The 16,939-nt window shown below is 41.3% G+C and overlaps 1 protein-coding gene across 2 annotated transcripts in view; it reads left to right on the forward strand.

Annotated features, from left to right (window-relative positions):
• Positions 1-16,939, forward strand: part of SHF (Src homology 2 domain containing F) — a 332,461-nt gene that overhangs the window by 308,806 nt on the left and 6,716 nt on the right. The gene's annotated exons all lie outside the window — the stretch shown is intronic.

The raw sequence follows: 16,939 nt of genomic DNA on the forward strand, positions 1-16,939 counted from the left end.
TGGCAAGCAGAGAAACTTGGAGACTTGGACATGCCTGAATATGACCTCTAGAGGGCAGACTGTTACTAGACAAGTTAGGCTCCAAGGTTATCCCCCTTACTTACAACTTACTTACAACACAATGCCTGACACACTAAGCTAAAAGCTGGGGGGGGGGGGATGAGCTGGAGGATGTGGACAGGTGTGATGCACTCGAGGGAAGCGGCCATAAAATCCTGATTGTGCCTAATCCAGCTTAAAATACTACATAGGGTCTACTGTGGCAGAGACCACCTACATAGCATGGAGACACTGCTGTCCTCAGCCTGAGTGCTTTGCATAGACGCAAAGGGTACATTTATCCACACGCTATGGGGCTGCCCAGCTGTTAAGGCATACTGGTCACAGGTGGTGCGGGAACTTGTACCCGTGCTGGGAAAAGACATTCCTCTTGATCCTGCATATGTTTTGCTGGGTATCCCAGGGGATGTGGACATTCCCAGACATCACCATCTCTTCTACAACCTGGGACTTGTGACTAAGTGAAAAGTAGTGCACCAGAAATCCCACACATGGTGGAATGGAGGAGGGACGTGGACCTACATGGCTGTTAAAAAGGTCATGTATAAGAGTAGAGGATACCTATGCACATTCTTCAAGGTCTGGAGTGGATGGCTATGGTACTTAAACCTGGACCCCTCAAGTGAAGTAGCAGATTCCTCAACATGACTTAAACGTCTAATGTAAACTGTGATGTCGTCCAGTTGAAACCATATTCCATTTGTCTTGGTGTTCCATCATATTGCGTTGCACTTGTCCTTTGTGAATATATCTATGTGTACTCTCCCTTATCCCCCGAAAGCACCCCCCCCCCCCAACCCCACTGTGTAATTTCTGTTTCAAGTGCTGGTTCGCACCTAGATTGTTGTTTAACCAAGTAAAACCTCTATAAAGATATTTGTAAAAAGAAATTATGCATTTTCTGAAGCTTCTGAACTGAATTCTTTGGCAGATCCAGGTAACATGCATCGGCAGTTTGTTCGAGAGATTTTTCATGCTGGTGTTCTGTAGTCTCTTGCCTAGAAATGGCCATCCTTTCAGTGCGTCATCTTTTGCACTGAATGCATCTAAGTAATTGGTGCAGCACAGCTTTTTGGTATTGTAAAAGGTCAGAAACACAGAAGGGACCATGTACTGCTTTTTCAGAATTAGCATTTACTTAACGTGCTTTGTACGCATTAATAATACGGCTTTATACTACCATAATAATACTTTTCAATTGTGTGTTTTTTAAGCACGGATGCAGACATTCCGCGTCAGGAGGAACTCTTACTGTCTGTTATCTTCTTTCCTTAGTCAGAAGTCTGCAGTATGTTCCGATTATGTACCCTGCGGTTTCTTTTCATCTGATGCGGTACCATAGAGAAGTCCCTGAAGATATTGCATTACATCATAAGCACTCTCTGTAAAGATGTAATACCGAGGAGATTGCGGAGTGCCAGCTGGCACTGAAAAGCATCTCTGAGCCAACATTTGGCCCAAAGTGCACTCCGAGATCTGCATAAGAGTTTAATTTCGACATGTTTGATGAGATGTGATATTCATGAGCACACACCCAGGCATACCATTTAAAATGTGTGTTGTAAAGGTCTGATGATGCATATAATAAGTGTACAGTATGTGGAACGGAAGCAAAAAGACGTTATGCGTCCTTATCATGATCACGCTTTTCAGAATGCTGCTGTTCTCTGCAGCTAATTCACAACAGTGGCAAACAACATTTGTTTTGATTGTTGTGACATACGACTGCTCAGTTCTTGAGCTACAACCTGCCTCTTTCAGCCATGTTTAATTCTTTAACATGCCACAATATGAAAAGCCTGTTCACAATAGTAAACTGATTTGGAACCTTCTCGATAATATTATAGATTGCTCTTGTGTCTCTTTTGTTGTAAGTATTTCATCACTCAGAACCCATCAGTAAAAAAACATCAGTTATTCATAGCTTCCCATCTGTAATTTCACATCTGTCAGAAGAGCATTACCCTTGTGGATGTTTAAAGATCCATTGATGGCTGAAGTTAACTTTTGTTCTGTTTTCTCCCACCATGCCTCCCCAACTGCTGTAGTGAAAAAAGCATAATTCTACACCAAAATATAAAATTAATTTTATATTGATACATTTTCTAGATTGCTAAAAAAAATCTACTTTCTAGACTCCTGGCACCGTGAACTTACTCAGTGTGATAATCTGAATCAGAAAGCCAGTTGTACTGCAACCATTCTAGAGTCTTCTGAGGAATATTTGTATGAGATGTGTTTCAGGTAACAATCTATCCCAGAGACATTATAGGGGTAGTAGGTTGACCCCCGGACCTCCTTTCATTAGGGAACTACACACTGAAGGACAGTGGAACACAAAGGATACATGTTAAATATTTATTGTAAATCAGAATCCCAGTTGAATGTGCCAGATATGTATGAATTGTAACCACATTGAAGACCAATGAAATGAAAGGAGTAACGTTCCCCCAGAAGTATAAATGAGAGGGACTACTGTGCTATCATTGCAGTTTGTCATCTATAGGAACCCTACTCCCATTCTGCTACTTAGAAGTACTAATCTAATTCTAGGACAAAAGAAAATAATTTCTAGTTTCAGAGAGGGTACACACCTGCATACCTATTTGAACAATAGATCATATGTGTAGTCTCGTCTTATGCAGCCAGATGCATTGATATGTCAGTGAGAAAAGGCTAAATGCCTCCCATCCTAGTAGCCTTCATTTGGGACCAGAGCTATGACTATGCGGCATGTCCCTGTGTCACCATGTGTGGAGATTCCCCTCTACCCTTCACCTTCTGTGCCTGAATTTTATAACCTTATCTCACTGTTATAAACTTTTTGCAAACAGAAAATGAACTGATGCAATTTCAAATATTTTGGTTCTATGAGACTGCATTCTTTTCGAAGTAACAGAAAATAAAACATAGTTGTCAACCTTCTCGAAACACTTAGAAGTCAATGTAAAATGAAGCAGTCAGCGTTCAAAGTAGATCCTCAAAATATATTCACATACGTTTGAGTATCATATTACAGAACATAATATAAACTAAATGTGCATCATATTGTTCACATGCATCCATCATATTACTAAACCTATGCATTCATTTTTTGATTGGTTAACTGACGTTTAACTTGAGCAGGGGAATACCCAGAATGGAAAAGACGTAAAATTAATTTAAAAAAAATCTTTCATTTATAGAGCACAGCTGGTTCCTAGAGGTTTCCTTGCACTAGGAAGACAAAAAAAGAAAGGAGAATAGGCAACCACTTCTAAGATGTTAGGAGAATAGATGCAATTTCAAGGCGCACATCTGAATGCTAAGTGGTTCTTTTGAGCTCTGATATTAAGCAGTACTGAGATCCTCAGCTTGAGAGAAAAGTGACATGGGAGCAGCCATCAAATTGGGATGCAAAGAATTTTTCAGTTAGGGTGTTTCAAGGCTGTGAAAGATCCTGTGGGCATTACAGAATGTCATAATCTATCAGTTGCTCAATTGAGAGCCAATGTACGGAGCAGCAGGCTTCTGTAATGTGATTACAAATGTGGTGCTTACAAGTCAGGAAGTGCTAGGTTTTGAATGCACTGACGTTTAGCAAGGAGATATCTTCAAGGACCCACGGAAAGACTATTTCAGTAGTCTAATCGTGATAAGTTCAGAGAAAGCATTACCACGGAGTGTTCATTCACTGATATAAATGGTGTGATTTGCCTGAGAGTTCAAACTATCAGAAAATATGCAGAGAGTATCACAATAATATGTGCTCAGAGAGAGGATTTTGAGTTGATTATGACTCCTAATACTTTGCCTTTCCTCTGATCAGTATGTGGAGGACTTCCCAGCTCTGCTGGCTATAAGATATTATGCCAACATGGAGTGTTGTTCTTTAAAACCAGAAGTTCTCTTGTATTTGCATTAAGTTTTAGGAGTGTTGAATTAAATGGCTGCATAGCCACCAAACCATCCCTCAATCGCAGGAATAAGATAGGGGCAAACCAGTCAAGTCTGATAACAATTTGTTTTTTCGTGATGATAACATCCTAAGTCCATAAAATCTTATTAGCTGTCATAGGTGGTTAACATAGGTATTGCAAATTAATGATGACACGAAGAGTCATGTGGGACTGCACATTTAATGATTGCTTTGTACCAGATGAAAGTTTCTAGAGATACTACTTAACTGCCTATGAACTGGTGCTTCTTTTAGCTAATAGACATTTGTCACGGCCTTTGCCAAGATTGAACAGGGAGGGGCCGTTCTCGGGCACCTAAAATGAACTTGCTGGAGCCAAGACCCTCATCGGAGCGTCTGCCGAACAGAAGAGAGCAACTCGTGTCTCACCAATATTCAACAGAATATCCATATGTGGACTCTGAAAGCTTTATTAGCTCCTTGTTCCAGCCACAGTGGAGTTCAGACACACCAGAAATGTACCTTTTGCCAGCACTTTATGGTGTACAATACTCTGTGTAAAGATTCCAAAGGGAAATACTTTGTTGCAAGAATTACAAAGTTAACTGGTGCAATTGTCTTTTCATCTCGCGTGATCTCCAAAATCCAAGGTAAACAAGTAGAGTAATTTTATTGATTCTGGTGTTGTATAAACCCTGAATAAGGCTCTGCTCGGTCAGAGAGCTGTACACAAGTAATAAAAGTGTTAGACGAATAGTAACGGGTGGTTATGTACAAGAGAAGCTATTTCAAATTACAATGAGAAGGGCATACGTTGCACACAAAAAAGCATGTATCAGTACATTGTCAAACAAATCTATATTGCAAGGATGCTTATAGTTATGTCTTTTACACCAGTTGTCACCCATGTAACGTATATGGATGATTTTAATTACTATCGAGTGTATAGAATAAACACCCAAGCAGTTTTGTAATGATAAAAATGCATCTGCAGAATAGTTCATTGTAATTAGGTTAAACGTTTAAAAATCATAAAGTGCACCAAGTACGCACTTAGTCTTATTTCGATACATACAGTCACATTGAGTGTACCAGACTTGATCAGTTAGGTACTCTAAAATGTGTTCAATCAGTGAAACCATTGTATTGATTGACTGAGTGCGCACCCGTAGAACTGCGAAAGTTAGACGAGGTTTTATCATCAGGTTTGTTAAGTTTGTTTTCGTAAAGGCTGCCTCGTGGATTTGAAGGAGAACACCTGCAAACAAATTGAAATTAGTTTGTGCATCCCTCGGAGTAGTTATTTACTACTGTTTTAATGTTTCATTTCTCAGCCCTTTTGGAGCAAAACATTTGCAATTTGTGTACTGTGGTGTGTTAAGTGTGTTAATGATGGGTAAGTGGTTAGTTGGGAGGCAGCAGTTAACGGGGTATGCGTCTGTGTTTGGTATTAAGTTCGAAAAGTGGATGTACAAGTCTCATGGTTGATGAGTTTTAGTATTTGAATTGTGGGAGAAAGCCATGTAGGGATAAAGTTAGCTTTGGTTGTGCATAGCTGAATTTAGCTTAGTCCTTGCTAATTAAAAGTTGGAGGTCTTAATGGTATGATGGTCAGTATAGCTTACTTTACAGTAGCTTCCCCAGGATTACATAGATCATTTGCACCCTAATGGCAGGAGTGGTGGGTAGGGGGCATTCATTAGCTTCGGATCCTGTCCTGCTTCGGATTTCACTTTGTATTTTGTCACTTTAATTTAGGCAGGCAACTGGTATTTCCTTGCTGTTGCCTCTCGTCGGCATGTAGTGTTTGGCCCACTTCTCTATGCACTTGTGGTCTTTATCCACAGCTCTTTGTGGATACAGCTTTATATTGGATACTGGATTCAATTTGGTGCAGTTGTGTATCAAATGCAGGGCTGGTGCAATCCCATTTTTTTCTGGTGAGAGATAGCTTTATTATTTGATACTCTGCATGCTGTCGTTGGTGAGTGAGCTTTTCTTGTAGTCCGCCTATGTATGTCATATTACTAGTGTCAATCAATAACTAGTAATTTGGTTAGCTGCACTCAATACTTAAAATGAAAAAGTGGAAGAAACAATGCTTGTTCTAAGTTGTTACCTCGTAGCACAGAGTGTATTTGGGAGGTATGATGAGGGTTGAAAATTAGCAATAAGGCTACCCCCCGCCCCAAGTTTTCCTATGTACTTGGTTGCAATTAGAGTTCCTCCTAAGGTTAGAGTCCATGCTAATGGAATGAATGGTATTGCTATTTGATCACCGAATCGTATGCCAAAATGCTAGCGCAGCCTTTCCCTGTCTGTGATGGATGTGAATTAGGTGGCTGTGAATACTGTCCACATTCATCTGTAAGTTTAGATTGCAGTGTTCACTTGACTCTGTTATTAGTCAAATGTCTATACTGAAGAGTCTAAGAATGTCACACCATATTAAACTTTCCTACTTGTGGATTGAAAGGGACCCTATTATGATTGAGTTTATTCTTTAAAGTGTCATTCCTTCCATTTCAGTGCAATGCTGTTGATTCCCACACTCTACTTTAATCAAGTAGAGGTCTCCTATGTCAGTTGATGGATATAAATGTGGAAGAGTTGGTAGTGATTGGTAGTGTCCATAAATTTAAATATGAAGGTGTTCTCTGCTGTTGACTGCCTTGGTATCCATCCCTCTCATGGGTACAAAATACTGGAGAGAGATGTGTTCAAGCCAAGTTATGTTCTACAGGAAGTGAAATGGAATTTGCCAATAGTATATCTTAGAACCACATGTAGCACCTGTATTTAAAATATTGGGTTATATCTTTTAGATAACCTGCTGAGAAAAAAATTGAAAGTATGGTGTTGGAAGATAATGGGAGAGTCTTAGCAACTCCTACACGTTAATTAGTTTTAGAATCAGAAAGTAAAGGCTCTGCAGTCAAACTGAACTTTATGGAATCCCTGCTTGATTCCCTGTTCAATATAGAAGGGGTTATATAGCTGCCTATTCAATATTACTCTTTTCTAAGAATCTATATACAATGATCCACTTCCATCGATATTTCTTCAAAAAAAGTTTATAATATAAATGGGTATTTCCAGCATTGTTTAGGGATAACCCTTGTATACGAACCTATTAGTGCTGAAACCTCAGACATTTTGAGCCATCTGCATTAGGTTTTGCAACTGACACAATATGTCAGTCCCACCTTGCACCGTCCCATTTTGGTTTCCCAAGTCAGCATCATAGGTTGGTAGCTGGTCATTGGAGAAGTGAGTCATGCTGTGCCAGAGCACAAGAGCCTGGCAGGATGGTGTCAACCTCAAAGTTACTTTGTCATCAGGTGATCAGCATGGGGATCAGGTGACTCGAGGGAGATGAACATGCTCCTCCTCCAGTGATACAGCATAAGACCTAAGCCAAGCTTTGTTACTGTCTTTCTTAAATTTCATTAAATGTAGTTGCTTTCCTCGTATAAACATAACCACAACTTGATTTATTCACACTACCAGTGCGTTTTTGGGAATCTTGAAATTTGCGTTAAAGAGGGATATCGGGCAATACATAACTAGTGCAACTATGCAGATTCCAACCTTTTTGTAAGAATAAAAGTGATAACTGAATGCTTTGTGGTTGGCAAATTGCCCTTCTTTTGCAGACTGATAAAATACTTCCCCCAACATGTAGAGCCCCCTTAACTCCAAACTGATGGTTTTCTACCTTGACATTTTTCATATAGACTTGAATAAGTTGTCCTTCTTAGAGTCTGTCAATTCAATAAATCCTATTATTAGTTAGGCACAAACGTGCTTCATAAACCACGCAAAAATATTTTTACTTTTTGTTGCTTAACCCCGTACATCAGCATAGGACCACACCTTCTGCGTATATCCAATTTTATATATATGTTTAAAAAAAAAAAAAAAAAAGCTTTGTGTCCTTATTGTGTAACGTGCTAATTTCATACTTGAGAAGCTCAGTTTGACTTCTTTACTCTATATATGTTGGTAAGGAAGCTGCCAGATGTTCCAGCCTTGTTTCATGTTAACAACTTTACTTGTTTTTTTAAGAAGCTTAAGAACTTAACTTTCGCCTAATAAATAATTAGAACACTAACCGTATAGTAAACCTGTGAATCTGAGCATATCCATTCTGCACAGCCCCTACACTGTCTAGATCAGTAGTCTCCACCAAGTATCTCAGGAACTACTGGTAGCTTGCTCATCAAATAGCTTGCACACATGAAGGCTAGACTACGGCATCACACAGACCATTTTGGCATATTGTGGAAGGGAGCACTGCTTATCAGCAGACACTTTGAGTGGCACCCTCCACAATCAAATACACTCCTGTAATGGCCTGCTGAGTCATTACCATGATCACCAATGTCTACACTCAATCCATCAAAGTTGCATAGAGATCAGTCAAGATGATGATCAAACTGTACAAGTCAAAGTGATTGTGTCCCTATCTAGCAGCAGTCCCTGGAATCTGGACATATGAGAAACATCAGACACCCCCTCGGCAAATAGGGTTCGTCATTATCACAGTTGTGGACATTGACGGCATAGTGTGGCTCTGACATAAGGATCATTCCTAGCATAGTTTGACCATCTGTGACCCAATCATGGACACCCATGGCATAATTGCTGCCATCCTTGCATCTCTGGCATTAGGAGATCCCTCCCCAGCATATTAATGCAATGTCTTGACACACTGAGGACACCCTACCCTTGGCTTAATAATGACCATCCCTGGCATTGTGGCTAAAACATTTGGCATAATGGTGGCATTAGTGTGACCTCTTCTAGCATAATCATTGCCACCCCTGCCATAATGTTGGCCATAGGAGGCATATTTTGGGCATCTTTGGTATTATGGTGTCCAGTCCTGGCACAGTGGTGTTCATCCTTGAGATACGGTTATAGTCTGAGTTACTGTCTGCTGTTCAGACAGTGCGCATCTCAATGCTGCTGGTGCACCCTGTGTGTGGCAGCATTGCCGCCGGCTCAGTTATGAGTCAGGAACAATGCTGCTGCACCTTTCCCACTGGGCTGTGGTGGTCTCCTTGTCGGGAGTTTGGCAGTTATATGTTTCAGACCGCCAAACTCATAATGAGCCCCCAAAGTCAGGCATTATTTGATAAATGTGAATTCCCAACACAAATTTATAGTTATTAATCCAAATAGTGTTTTTAGTATCTGACCTCTTCGACCGAGTTAGCTGTATCACTCTTTCAGCTTCTTCTGAGACACTGAGATTCCATAGAATAGAAGTTGAATGGCTCAGAACCAACCCAGTCGCAATGTAATTTCTCACCTTCCAACTCTTAGAACTGGATTTCTTAAAGAATATCTCTTCCATTCTTAACTTAATTTAAGAAAACATTTTGGGGCGTTATTTGATTATTCCATTTTACAAGTGTCAAGGTCTAATATGCCATCATCAAAACAAAAAGAAAACCATGAAACTAATGTAACTTTTTTCTTGCTGGTCTTTGTATCTCTTTAATTTTACTCTTTCAAAAAAGGCACACCCAGTTGACAAATTCAGAACAGTCGCACTTGACTTTTAAAAAAATATGTAAACGCATGTAGGGGATAATGCAATGGGAGAATGATTTGCCACCACACTCCACCCCTGTCCCCCCATTACATATTAAACCTCAACAATGATCTTTGTATTCTTTATACGTACAGTAGTACCTCTACATATTTTTAAAAAATGTAATTAAAAGTTAAATATTTTATGATTATAGTTAACATATCTGTATGGTGTATGGGTCAGATGTAAATGAATAGACCTTAAAAAAAGTAGATTTGTGCAAGTAACAGTAAAGTGAAGAGGATTTTATCAGCTTAGTAGAATCTGTTTTTGTAGGTGTGTATGTGAACCTTACAGACATATTCAGATATTAAATGTACCTTGATGTTAACCTTTATCCTTAACCACAGAGTACCAGCTCTGGCACATTCCCTTCTCTGTTGCGACCATTCTGATGTCAGGGTCAAGCACATGTGTGGTGTTGCATGCATTCTCTGGACGACAGATGCTGTGCTTACTTGCTTTACCTCCAGCACAGTGATGTACTGCTCTGGGTGCTACCGAGGGACACACTTCAGTGTGTTATAATGAAGATATTATGTGGACTAATGGCCAGTGTGAGAAAGTCATCACTTTCTTTGCTTTAACTGTCAAACCCAGAGCACTGGGAAGATCGACCTTTGCTTTTCCTTCAAAACGCAGCTACCTCATGTCACTGTTTAAATTGCATACTGGGGGTCAATGCCCTGATCCCAGCCTGCTCCTTCTAAATGTAAAATGTTCTTTTGAAACGGTTTATCGAATTAAACTCCTGAATCTTTATCAATTTTGGAAACATTAGGTTTTTCTTCCTGGCAAGTATTCATCCACTTTGCCCTCGGTGACTTTTGAAACAGACATTAGTTTTCATTAGTCAACTGAAGCAGGTCTCATATTGGTTTGCAGTTGGCTGACTGGGAAAATCATAAAAGATCTTATCCATTTAAAATGGTTCTAGCGAAGGCCCTTCTTTAATGGCCTGTGAGCTGCCCAGGCTTCAAAGTGACTGAAATAGCCTAAAAATCCATTACGTGTGCAGTGTGACCGGGGGATCAGACCATGCCCATTGATGTCTTTGTGCTCTGGCTGATAGTGCGGCAACCCGACAACGGGAGCCATGGAGGGAAGATGAGACAATGAAAAAACGATGCTACAGAGGGAAGAGGCATTTAGTAGGTGGCAGCAAAAATCATACTATGGAGGGGAAGACGTGGGTAAAGGAGGCCGAGTCATTGGACATGAAAACGGTCAAAAGAGGTCATACGGATTATGCTGTTGTGGGGTGGAAGGAAGAGTGAATAAAGATGGACGAGGCGAAGATGAGCTGCTTCTAAAGAGGAGTCTCTCAAAGGCAGGGCTGCGAGAATCCAGCATCAGGGAGTAGGGCGGTGCTCTGGAGGAAGACCAGTAGAAGAAGAAGATGAGGAATGTGGTAAGGAGGAAAGGAAGATGGAGAGGGGCAGGATGTTCTGGCGGAAACTGCAGCAAGTTTGGCAGGAAGGAAGAAAGTGGGCAGGCTTCCTAGAATGATATTAAGGAAAGTAGGGCAGGGGCATGACATGCTGTGGAAATAATAAAAGTGAAATGCTATTGGTAAGGAAGTGTTAAAAAAAAAAGAACCAGGAAAGGTTAGAATGTGGAGCCAAGAAATGTAATGCATTAGGGAAAGAAAGTTTGAGCAGGGAATTCAAGCCTGTGAAGGGAAGGAAAGCGGGATTGAGAGGATGGCTTGGAGAGAACTTGGACAGCGATATGGCAGGAAGAAATATAGTGGAGATATGACTAGGATGAAGATGTGTTGGAGAGAGAGGTCGACGGGGTGGAGCTCAGAAGAAAAGCGTATATGGGGTAACTATTGAGAAGATAACACAAAGGTAGAGACTGGATTCAAGAATCAAGAAGGGGGAGTAATAAAAAGGCAGCGAGGAGAGTGTTGGGGAAGGTCGTAGCAAGGATGATAAATATTGTAGAAAAGCAGCAAATGTGACTAGGGCGGCAGAATAGATAAATGGATAGTGTGAGATAGGAGGATAACGTTAGTGCAGCAATTTAAATTGAGGATAACCAAAACTGTCCTTATCACATTTAATAGAGCAAGGTAGATCCTTCTGTGATACTCTAGTTGATGTTGGTTCATCTGTTGCTTTCTTTGTAGTTGATGGGACTTCATCAATCGCCTTTACTTTATTTACACTCTGACCCCACTGAATATGCATAAATATTGTCTGGCACGCGCTTCGCTAATGAGAGGATGGGGGAAGTGCCTGTGGCAGCGCAAATAAGTTTGTAACTTTTCAGTTGCATTTGAAAAGCACTTCATACCCCTTCGAGGCACACGTGCACTAAGCACACACTTGACTGATTTCTCTGGCCACTGGTGGTATTTAGAGCCTGGCCAGATGTCCCTCCTTGGCCCCAGTGTTGGGTAGCAGGTTTAATGAGCGTTATCTGCTCGGTTGCCAGGGCCCCTCGTCCGGTCGTCCGCAGTAGGCCTCTTCGCAGCACAGCCTCTTTACTGGCCGCATCTCCCATCTCCCCAGAGAGCCATCCCTCAAAGAGATGCTCTGGGAGCCGGAGCCCGCCTGCCTCCACTGAACTTGCTTAAGCTTTATGAAAAATGACAGAGGGACGGCTTTTTCATTTAGTGCATTTATCGATGTGGGGAGGGAAGAGGGAGCGCTTAACGTTTATTAACTGCTCTCAGCTGCAGACCAGGGCGAAGCAGCGCTTTTCATAATGCTGGGCTTATCGCCCACGCCTGGTACAGTGAATTACATCTTACTACTATCCATAGTGTTGCTCGAGTGCCTTCTCATGCATAGCTCTCTGACGTCGTTGATTGCATCCCAAACGCTTTAGAACCACAACCCAAATTTTAGAATAGCAAATTTTCGCGACCCACTGTCATTCACAGACAGTACATTTTCCTTTGAAATGTTCACTAAATTTACACAGACATACGGTTTAACTCATAAACCACAAATAATATGTGGAAATTGGGTTTCAGTGCAAGTTTATCATTTGTGCACCAGTAAGTAAAGTTCCTTGATCTGTTTTGATCATATTGAAATCCGTGTTTCCATCACACTTAAGAATTGCAAAAAAATGTGCTTCGTTTTTGCTTTCCTAACTGTTGAATGTGTGCTGTTCATTTGCAGGTATTTACATTTTGTTGTTGTGTTAAAAAAAAAAAAATAGCCTTTCCTTTCACACCCCAATAACCCAGCAGGAGTATCACATAAGTCACATAACTTCTTTCTCTCTGACTGTAAAATGAGAGGAGTTTGTAAACACCAATCCCCATGTTGAAAAAAGTAATAAGCAGCAATTTGTCAGAAGACATAGCTGGAAATTTGACCTCTGTCTCTGAAGCACAGCAAATGTGACAAGATAATTAGGAATTTAGCATCCATATTTATTGTTTGGACTTTTTCGACCCACCCAGAATTAACTTGCAACCCACAGTTTGGAAACAAGGACTTTGTTGCTTCTTAGCAGCTGCTATTCACAAAGCATTCTGGAACCATTGAGGTCCACCATGGCCCTTAAAGAGGCAACCCGGTGAAAAGCCACACTCCTCACCCAATTGTGAATCACCAACTTGGAGGAGTCTAGAATGTTTATTTGGGGTTCAGGCTTTTCTCTTGATCATCATCATTTATGTAAAGTTCCTGTGTGGTCTACAGTAAACGGGTTGTGTGCAGGTGGCTTGAATCAGTGGATGTAGATTTAAGAGTTGGTGTGTATGGGTCTCTGAGGGTGAGGACTCTGAATGTGACATTTGACCATGGATTCATGGTTGTTCCTGTGCTTAAGCTACATTTAATCTTTTCCATTTCTGTTTGCTGTTTTGTTTACGTGTTTGATTTGCGATCAAACTTCTGCTATTGTGAGTCGGTGGGGGTGAGAATTAAATAGTGCAGTGCAACTGCTGTGTGCTCTCCTGCTGGCAAGAGGCTCATGTGGCCCAAATGGACTAGCTAAAAGCGACACTAGGAGGAGCACTGGCAGAGCACAAATATTGACAATCCAGTTGTGGGTCCAGGAGGCGGGATGGGGTCAAACATCAATCAGAAGTTTCTGGGCTCCAATTGAATCATTAGGAGACATTCGCCTCTGGTGTCCTGGAGCGCCCGTACCCTCTAAGTGTGAAACGAGTACTATTCCTAAAATCTGACAATCAGGATAATGACTTTGTGGACTTGAAACTCAGAACTCAGCGACAAACACAAGTAATACTAAATCCATGCACAGCCAGTGCTTTTAAGTTTAATAGAAAAACAGTTGTAATGCACGCATAGCTAAATATTATTTTTAAAAATCACAAGTATTTACCAAATTATGGTGGGTGAAGCAATCTGAATTTCCTCCTACAGTCCTCATTAAGAAATATCAGGCTGGAAATGTGTTACCTTAAATTTTTTTCATTTGGGTTCAAGAACCCCACCGACCTTGTCTGTTAAAATCTGAGTTTCCATGAGACCCTTTGCAAGCTCTGGGATAGCTAAACCACACTATCCATCTAGAGACCTAGTGCCTAAAATGTAGTCATACCCCTATAATAAAGATAGGACTACTAACTTTGTCAGGCTACTCGCAACTAGAAACCAAGCTCTAGTAGCTTCAACAATCGCTTGGGTGTAATCATGAAAACCAGGCCTTCATACTTTTACATTATGTGAGGCTCACCAGAGATATGAACCAAATTATAACCAGATCCAGTGATGTGACACATTATCATGAGTTCTCTTAATAAAATAACATCCATCTAAATTGGCCAGGCCTAAAAAGGCAAATCATTCACTAAAAGATAAACACAGCCTTCAGTCAGATGCATCTTATCTAACAATTGAGCTCTTTATTATTGTTAACAGGCTGCCTACCAACCTTTTTGGAAAATGTTTTTATTTACGTTCCCAAAAAAATAGCTTACTTGGTGCTTTTCTTCCGTGTGGGCACGGTGGGCACCTTAACATTTCATATCACATCTGACTTTCTTGTGTGAGGCACACTGCTACTCTCCTTGAGCCAGGCTGCCCTAGCTCTTTCCCTCCTACTTCCTTCTACTCAAGTGGAGACTACATTTCACTTTGATGCAGCCACTTTGCTCAGAGGGAGGGGGCATATGCAGGTGCCATGACTGGAGGGTTTCAGAGTAAGGAGGCTCTTTAAAGCATGGCCAAATTCCCTTAGTTCTGAAAAAGAGCTCCCCGGTGATAACGGTCACCTGTAAGAGGTAAGAAGGTATGACGGAGTCATGTGCACTCATGCTGGAGTCAGCATGTTTAAAGTGTGATAACTGGGAAACAAACAGTTAAATGTACGATTTCATGGTTGCAGCCTATGTCATAGTGTATGTGCTTAAACACTTTTTGTTTGATTGTGCAGAAGATTTTAAGATTTGAACCCATGTGGTCACATAAGTTGTTAGCAGTGGATTTGTATAGCCACATGACATCACCCTAGCCTCCCCAAATGTAGCGAAACTGCAAGAGGGTCAGATTTCTTGATCCCCGCTGGAAGGTTTCATTGGATTTTTGAGTGCTTCACTCAAGGAGACTCCTCTAGCCATAAAGAACAGGTGCACCAAGAAGCAGTGGCTTCCTGGTCCTGATAAAAGGGGACTTGCCACAGCCTTGGTAAGTATTCCTCGTACCCATTAGCTTCACATGTTGTAGGATTTTTTCTGACCTTCATACACTGCTTACGCCTTTTAGCAACAACATTATCAATAATAGCCCTTGGTAATCTTTCACACCTTGTGAGACAGAGAGCATGAAGGGGAAAATGCCAAAAGTCCTGGACACAATAAGTATACAAAACAGTAATGATAGAATGCTTGAAATAATTTCAGCAACTGGTAAACACTAAAAACCGCATCCCAATCCATTGTTATTTTGAAGTCCATGCCACCTCAGTTTGGACCCAGATATATGCAAATCAATATTGACCCTGCTCCAAATAGTCCCAGTTCAAACTGCCAAGCCAGGTCATCCCTGAACCAGTACAAGCAACCTATGACTGAGTTTGCCCTAGTTGAGGGCCCAGCAGCTGGGTACATTTTTGTTTCATTTGCACAGTTTGCACGGGCCCATACCTGGCCATACTTATCCCACTTGGGGAAATTCAAGAAATATAGAAAACAGTGATGAATAGAATGATTGAATTAATCTCAGCCACTGGTAAACACTCTGGGCCTCAACCCAATACATTGCTATTTGGCACACCATGCCATCTCAGTTTGGACCCGGCTATATGCAAATCAGTCTTTGTATACAAGAACTTGATTCTGGTCCTTGTGCCAAGTAAATGGCACCCAATTGTGAGTGGGATACAATTTGGTTTGTCTCACTCTACAGCAGAGGTCAAAAGCTAGAGGTGCAGAAAACCAAGGTTTTTGTGAGTAGGCCGAATTCACTATCACACACATTTTAGGTTAGCAAGCATGGCTTGCAAAAAGGTAGCGGAAGCATAGCTATGTGTTAGATGAGCAACTAAGAAGTCTTAATTATGCAGTATAAATAAATAAAAATAAATATAAATAAATAAATAAGGCCACTGGGACACACCTATTGTAAGGGGCCTTGATTAGTTGCACTTGAACACGTGGTAAGCTGCACATGTGAGACTAGCGCAGTAGGGATTCTACAAGGTGGATCTAGGGTAAGCCTTTAAATAATATTGGGCCGCCATAGGTAAAGTCATTATGGTTTACTGTTTGTCTGCCATGACACTGTATTACACATTTAGGGGTAGATCTGTCTCAAAGTGCAGTTGTGTTCTCCTTAGGCCTACAAAGCCCTGTGAGATGTGAAACATGCACTCATTTTGACTACGCAAGTCCCAAGATCATACATGTACACCTTATGGGTCAACCATAAGTTTCATGTTACTCTGGTACAGCTTAAGTTCAGAGTCCAGGCCTTTTGTCACCCTGCTGGGCCAAATGAATCACTCTTCTACCCAGAAGAGGGAACAAAGGCCTGCCCACACAAAAGGAGTAAATAACAGTGTTTCCTTCAGCTCCTGGGGAAGAAGGGGTGGAGAAGAAAATCTGCCTCTGTTAATTAGCTGTCACACTATACCAGGGTTAACACAGCCCACGCCCACTGAACAAAGGAAGCCCAGACCACTGCAGCCAACACTGGAGGGGGTGCCTCATTTAGGCTTTGGTGGGATAAGACCCTGCAGTGATGTCAACTAGGGGTGGAGTTGAGGCTCCAATAGGAGCTGTGAACAATGACTTCTTGATGGCGGCATATTGAATTGTCCCACCATACTATGGTGAAGGAGTGATGTAGCACCCTAGGACTGGCCAGGGGTACCTGATTTCTAGAACTTCCCACCAGGAGATAAATGAACCCAAGATCACCCAGACTGACCCAACAGGGCCTGAGTTA

This window comes from Pleurodeles waltl, chromosome 3_1, assembly GCF_031143425.1.
Source record: "Pleurodeles waltl isolate 20211129_DDA chromosome 3_1, aPleWal1.hap1.20221129, whole genome shotgun sequence".
Lineage (NCBI taxonomy): Eukaryota > Metazoa > Chordata > Amphibia > Caudata > Salamandridae > Pleurodeles > Pleurodeles waltl.